This window comes from Dromiciops gliroides, chromosome 3 (genome assembly GCF_019393635.1).
Source record: "Dromiciops gliroides isolate mDroGli1 chromosome 3, mDroGli1.pri, whole genome shotgun sequence".
NCBI classification, from domain to species: domain Eukaryota; kingdom Metazoa; phylum Chordata; class Mammalia; order Microbiotheria; family Microbiotheriidae; genus Dromiciops; species Dromiciops gliroides.
This window is the reverse complement of record NC_057863.1, coordinates 590,295,825-590,303,271: the sequence shown is the minus strand read 5'-3', so window position 1 is coordinate 590,303,271 and position 7,447 is coordinate 590,295,825.

Genomic DNA, 7,447 nt, shown 5'->3' with positions numbered 1-7,447 from the left:
TCCAGAGTGGAACCACCACCCCACCCCCCTCTCAACCACCTCCACTACCATGCTCCCAGCTCCAGGGGGTTTCTTTTCCTCATTAGGGGCAGGACACTTTCAGCCTATATGCATCTGGTACTAAGAGAGACAAAGTACTTGGCAACACAAAATTCCTTCCATTCCCCCAAACAGGAGACAACTGTTGCTGGGGGTAGAGGAAGTAAAGGGGATTAGTGGTAGAGAAGACTGACCCCAGTGCATGATGTCAGCTGAAACTATACCACTGAGGGCGGAGCCAAGATGGCAGAGGAAAGACATTAAACCCACAGGGCTCCTGATACAATAACCCCCAAAATAGCAATAAAAGAACCCTTGGGGCAGAAAAACACACAAAAAATACAGGCTGAGAGTTTTCTCCAGCTATAGATAGATTTCAGGGGGCCGTGCTGGGCCACGAATAAAGCCTAACCCTGCAATCCAGCCGACACACCAGAGAACCGCCAGAGGAATTTGCCCCAGTGCCTCTGAATCAGCTGCAGCACTGGTGTCTTCTGGAACCAAGCGCGCGCAGTTGGACTGAACAGCTGGCCCAGGGGATAAGTGCAAGGGTACTGGGGGGAAGAATTCGACTATCCCACCCCAGCAGGGAACCAGGAAGAAATCCTGAGTGGTGGGAGACCCAGGTGGGGGAGGGGAGCAGGGGAGCAGGGGAGCAGTTGCATCGGAAGCTGAGAACCACACCACAGAAAGCTTTGCTGGTTGGTTGCTTAGTAAAGTAGGCCTGAGGTTATCTCCGGACCTGAGAACAGGCCAGGTGAGATTAAAGCCTGCCCGCCCTCAACCCAAAACACCTGGGATCCTCTGAAGCTGAGAACAGGAGTGGAGCCAAGAAGCAGCCCCACCCCCCCACACAACCCCCCAGTGGAGAGTTTAAAATCAAATGAAAGCGAGGCCAGGGAGGCTGAGAAGAAGCCCAACCATCCCCTAGGCCACGCTGTAGCTTGAACAGTGTGTCCTGGAAGCAGCGCCACACTTTAAGGAGTTAAAAGCCAAGAAATAGTAAGCCAGGATGAGTAGGCAGAGAAAGCAGAAGACCATCAAAAACTTCTTTGGGGGTAAGGTAAACCACAATACAACCTCAGAAGAAGAAGATAACAGGGTCAAAGCTCCAACATCCAAAGCTTCCAAGAAAAATATGAACTGGTCTCAGGCCATGGAAGCTCTCAAAAGGGACTTTGAAGAGAAAGTAGGAGAAATAGAAAGATGTAGAGAAAAGGAGGAAAGAATGGAAAGGGAAATGAGAGGGATGCAGGAGAGTCATGAGAAAAAAGTCAACAGTTTGAAAAGCCAAATGGAAAAGGAGATTAAAAAACTGTCTGATGAAAATAACTGCCTAAGAATTAGGATTGAACAAATGGAAGCTGGTGACCTTATGAGAAACCAAGACACAGTAAAGCAAATCCAATTGAATGAAAAAATAGAGGGCAGTGTGAAATATCTCCTTGGAAAAACAGCTGACCTAGAAAATAAATCTAGGAGATATAATTTGAAAATCATTGGACTACCTGAAAACCATGACCAAAACAAAAGCTTAGACACCATCCTCCAAGAGATTATGAGGAGAAATTGCCCTGATATTCTAGAAGCAGAAACTAAAATAGAAATTGAAAGAATCCACCTATCACCTCCTGAAAGAGATCCCAAAAGGAAAACCTCCAGGAATATTATAGCCAAATTCCAGAACTCCCAGGTCAAGGAGAAAATACTGCAAGTAGCTAGAAAAAAGGAATTCAAATACTGTGGAGCTCCAATAAGGATAAAGCAAGATCTAGCAACTTCTACATTAAAGGACCGAAGGGCATGGAATATGATATTCCAGAGGGCAAAGGAACTGGGACTTCAGCCAAAAATCACGTACCCAGCAAAACTGAGTATAATTTTTCAGAGGCAAAAGTGGGATTTCAATGAGAAAGAGGTCTTTCAAGCATTTGTGATGAAAAGACCTGAACTGAATAGAAAATTTGACTTTCAAATACAAGATCCTGGAGAAGCATAAAAAGGTAAACAGGAAAAAGACTTCATGAGGGATATTAAAAGATCAAATTGTTTACATTCCTACATGGGAAGATAATACTTTGAAATCATAAGAACTATCTCAGTAAAAAATTCAAGGGCAGCTGGGTGGCACAGTGGATAGAGTGCCAGCCGTGGACTCAGGAGAACCTGAGTTCAAATGTGACTTCAGACACTTGACAATTACTAGCTGTGTGACCCTAGGCAAGTCACTTAACCCCAATTGCCTCACCAAAAAACAAAACAAAACAAAAAAGTCTTCACAAGAAATTCACAGAAGACAGGGCTGAACTGAATATGAAGGGATGATATCTGTAAAGCATTTATGTTTTGTTCTTTGTAGGGCAGACAGAGGGGGGTGTCTTATGTCTGGGGCTGGATTTGGGCTTGGGGCCTCCTGGGTCCAGGGCTGGTGCTTTGTCCACTGTGCCACCTAACTAATCCATGATGACATCATTAAAATAGGGTTGAGGTGTAGGAGGAATAAACTGAGGGAGGGAGAAGGGGAGAGATGATCTGGGGAGAGGTAGTTCACATGAAGGAAACAAGAAGAAAGCTTATGGAGGAGAGTAGAGGAGGGGGAAGGAGTTGGGGAGTGAGTGAACCTTAATATCAGAATTGGCTCAAAGAAGGACTAACATACATACTCAAGTAGGTATAGTAATATATATTTTACCCTGGGGGGAAGAGGGAGAAAAGAGTGGGGGAGAAGGGAAGGAGGAAAGGACAGATTGGGGGAGAGAGCAGTAAAAAGCAAAACACTTTCAAGGAAGATGAAGATGTTCTTCATTACTGCACCAGTATGACATATTGAATTGCTTGATCTCATAGGGAGGGTTGAGGAGAGAGAGAGGGAAAAAAATTTAGAACACAGAATTAGCTCAGGGACCCTGATCTCATTGGAGTGGGCTCATGGAGGGAATAGCTTTCATACCCAATTGAGAGGAGCAATCTATTTAACCCTGCAGGAAAACAGAAGGGGAAGAGGAGAAGGAAGGAAGGGTGAAAAAAGGGAGTGCAGAGCGAGGGAGAGGATAGTCAGAAGTAAAACACCTCTGAGGAGGAATAGGTAAAAAAGAAGATAGAGTAAATGTCATGGGAAGTGAGTGGGACGGAGGGAAATAGTTATGATGATTGTTTATAATGGCAAAACGTATGGTACCTACTTTGCTGGGCTTTTATGAAGAAAATTCTCTGTCAAGCTTAAGGTACTATATAAAGATTATGATGAACAGGATACTATCAGGAAAACCTGGAAAGACCTACATGAACTAAAGCAGAGTGAAATGTACTGTATACAAAATAACAGCAATAATGGGGGATGATCTGCTGGGAAGCATGTGGTTATTTTCAGCAAGGCAATGATCCAATATAACCCTGAAAGACTTACGAAGATTGCAGCCCATCTGCAGAGAAAGAACTGATGGTATCTGAAAACAGATGGAAACACATTAAAAAAAATTTTTTTTCATTTCCTCTTTGACAATTCCTTAATCTGAAGTTTTGGGGTTTTTGACTGTTTTCTCTCACAACTAGCTAATATGGGAATTTTTCCATGACTACTCATGTATAACTTATTTTGAATTGCTTGAGTTCTTGTGGGTGGGGGGCGGTAATGGAGGGGGGAAGAGAAGTTGGAACACAAAGTTTTTTAAAATATGATGTTAAAATTTTGTTTTTACATATATTTTGGAAAATAAAATTCTATTCAGAATAAAAAATAAAACTATACCACCGCTTTGACTCCCCGACCCTCCTCCCCCCTCCCCACTGTCCATCTCCCCTAGTACTCTTTTGGCAGCCTTGAATACCCTTGAAGCCAAAAGGTGTGGCCTCTCTACACCTCAGTTATCCCACCTGGGAAATGGAGCCAGTGACTAAGAACTAATGACTCAGGGCAGCTAGATGGCACAGTGGATAGAGCACCAGCCCTAGATTCAGGAGTACCTGAGTTCAAATCCGGCCTCAGACACTTAACTAGTGTCTGACTAGTTAACTAGCTGTGTGACTCTGGACAAGTCACTTAACCCCAATTGCCTCACTAAAAAAAAAAAAAAACTAATGACTCACCTTAGGCAGAGATCACATTAATTATTAATAATATATAATAATGAACAAGTCCTACTTCTGTAGTGCTTTAAGGTTTACAAAGCACTATCCAAAAGAAAAACCCTACAGGGTAGATAAGAAAAATGTCATTTTCCCCATTTTACAAATGAAGAAACTGAGGCTCACAGATGGAAAAGTGGCTGGCCTAAGGTCACATGGCCAGTAAATGTCAGAGCCAAGATTCCAACTCCCAAATCCTCAAAGAATCCTGACGTAAAGTTGAGGGCTCTTCATACCTCACATTTCCACTCCAGGCTGCACTCTTGACCACAGAATTTCTCTGCTAGGCATGTCACAAAAATCCCTTCCCCCCTAGAAATTCACTTTAATCCAGGACTTCACTCTTCTGCTTTACCCCTGGTCTTCCCACTCTGAAAGTATCCTAGTTATGTCACTCTGGGCAAGTTACTTAGCCTTGGTTTCCTCAACTGTGAAATGGGCATGATAATAGCACCTACCTCACTGGGTAGTTGTGAGAATCAAACAAGATATTTGTAAAAGGCCTTAGCCCAGTGCCAGCAGGTGCTACATAAATGCTTATGCTGCTTCTGCTTCCGCTTCTGCTTCTGATTCTGATTCTTCTTCTTCTTCTCCTCCTCCTCCTCCTCCCTTCCTCCCTCCCTGCAGCCTCTTTCTCTGATGGACTGGTTCTTCCCAGAGTCTCCATTTAAGGAATCCACCCAGAATGGTCATATCTTCATTCCTAGTGAGGCTACCCTCCTGACTATGGACTTCCTCTACAATGGCCCAGCATGAGATGGCCTTATCTCCACATTTTCAGGTTCCTTTTATGTGTTATCTTGCTCCATTTGAATGTAAGCTCCTTGAGGGCAAGAAACCATCTTTCTTTCTGCTTATGTATGTTCCCAGTGCTTGGCACATAGTAGGTGCTTTAAAAATGTTAATGGTTTGACAAGCTGGCTACACTCTGGCCATCACTTTCACTCCCTCCCCATTTGAAAATTGGACTCTGCCCCTGAAAGCTCCCTGGGCTTTGCTAGACCATGTCTGGACTTACCTCATTTGGTTCCATTCCTCCACAGAGCTCCTAGATCTCTCCAGCCATATGCTTTACTTTACTCTCCCCTCCTGTCCTGCTCCTCCTCTTTATGACTTATTTTCCCAGTTAGAATGTAAGGTCCTGGGGCAGCTAGGTGGCGCAGTGGATAAAGCACTGGCCTTGGATTCAGGAGGACCTGAGTTCAAATCCAGCCTCAGACACTTGACACTTAACTAGCTGTGTGACCTTGGGCAAGTCACTTAACCCTCATTGCCCTGCCAAAAAAACCAACAACAACAAAAAAAAAAGAATGTAAGGTCCTTAGGCAGGGACTATTTAGGATGTCTTTATTGTCATCTCCAACCTAGCCTTCCCCACTCAATCAATAAAACATTTATTAAAGGCCTGCTATGTGCCGGGCACTGTGCTAAGTGTTGGGAATACAAAAAGGGGCAAAAGACAGTCCCTGCCCTTAAGGAGCTCACAATCTAATGGGGCAGACAACATGCAAACAAATATGTATAAAGCAAACTCTATACAGGATAAATTTAAGAAATATTCACTGAGCTCCAAATGCATATTAGATCCTTCAGACTATGCAGAGAAAAAAGGTTAGTCCTTTTGCTCAGAAGCTCCCAGTCACAGGGCAGATGGATAGAAGAGGAGAAGTACATGTGACATAGGCTCATAGACTTGAAGACAGTGGGGACCTTAGGGACCAACATGTCCAACACTCCCATTTTACAGATGAGAAAACTTAGACCCAGAGAGGGTCAACTTACCCAGAATCATACAGCTATTAAAGTGTTTGAAGTGACCCCCAGTCTTCCTAACTCCAAGTACAAGGGTCTATCCTCTATGCTGTGGGGATCCAGAAGAGGATGAGATCATTTCTGGTTGAGGAAATCTGAGAAGGCTTCATGGAAGAGGTGGCATCTGGGCTAGATTTTGAAGAATGAATAAGAGATCAATGGAAAGGAAGGGCATTCCAAAGAGAAGGGCAAGTATGAGCAAAGATAAAATACCAAGTCCTGGATTCAGTGTCCAAAGTCCCAGGATAGAATTCTGACCCTGCTGCTTACTATCTATGTGACCTGGGAGAAGTCTCTTCCTTCTTTGGGACTTGATTTCATCATTTGTAAAATTATGGGGTTGGATTTGTTAATCCATAAAGTCCCTTATATACTATTCCTTTCCCCATGATATTTATCCTATTATCCATCTTCTTTCATTCTATCACTCTTCAAAAGGAATTTGCTTCTGTCTGTCCCCTCCCCCACTCTGCCCTTCCTTCTTTTGCCCCTCTCTCTTTACCCCCTTCCCCTCCTCTTTTCCTGCAGGGTTAGAGAGATTACTCCACCCAATTGAGTGTGTACATTATTCCCTCCTTGAGCCAATTCTAATGAGATTGAGGTCTTTGAGCCAATTTTGATGAGTGTTAGGCTCATTTACTGCTCAGATTAGATAGATTACTCCACCCAGTTGGGTGTGTCTATTAGTCCCTCCTTGAGGCAGCTCTGATGAGTTTAAGATCTTTGAGCCTTTTCTGATGAGTGTAAAATTCATTTGCTGCCCTGCTCTTCTCCCATCTCTTCCCCCACTCCATAAGCCTTTTCCTGTTACTTTCATGTAGGATTTCACTTCTGCCCTTCCCCCTCCCCCAATGAATTCCCTTCTCCCCTCAATTTAACCCTAAAGATGTTATCATCTAGCTAAGTGACACTGTGGACAAATCATCACCCCTGGACGCAGGGGGATCCCAGCCAAACCCTGGCCTCAGACACAAGACAGTCGCCCACTCACTGTACAACCCCAGGTATGTCACCCAGCTTCAATTTTTTTTTTTATGGTTCTCTAGGGTCTTATATTTGAAAGTCAAATTTGCCATTCAGTTCAGGTCTTTTCATCACAAATATCTGAAAGTCTTCTTTTTCATTAAAGGGTAGGTGATTCTTGGTTGTAATCCCACTTCCTTTGCCCTTTGGAATATCATATTCCATGCCCTCCTCTCCTTTAATGTAGAAGCTGCTAGATCTTGTGCTATCCTGACTGGGGCTCCACAGTACTTGAATTCTTTCTTTTTGGCAGCTTGCAATATTTTCTCCTTGACCTGAGAGCTCTGGAATTTGGCTATAATATTCCTAGGAGTTTTCTTTTGGGGATCTCTTTCTGGAGGTGATCAGTGGATTCTTTCAATTTCTATTTTAGCTGCTTCTTCTAGAATTTCAGGGCAATTTTCCCTGAGAATATCTTTGAAGATGGTGTCTAAGTTCTTTCCTTGAT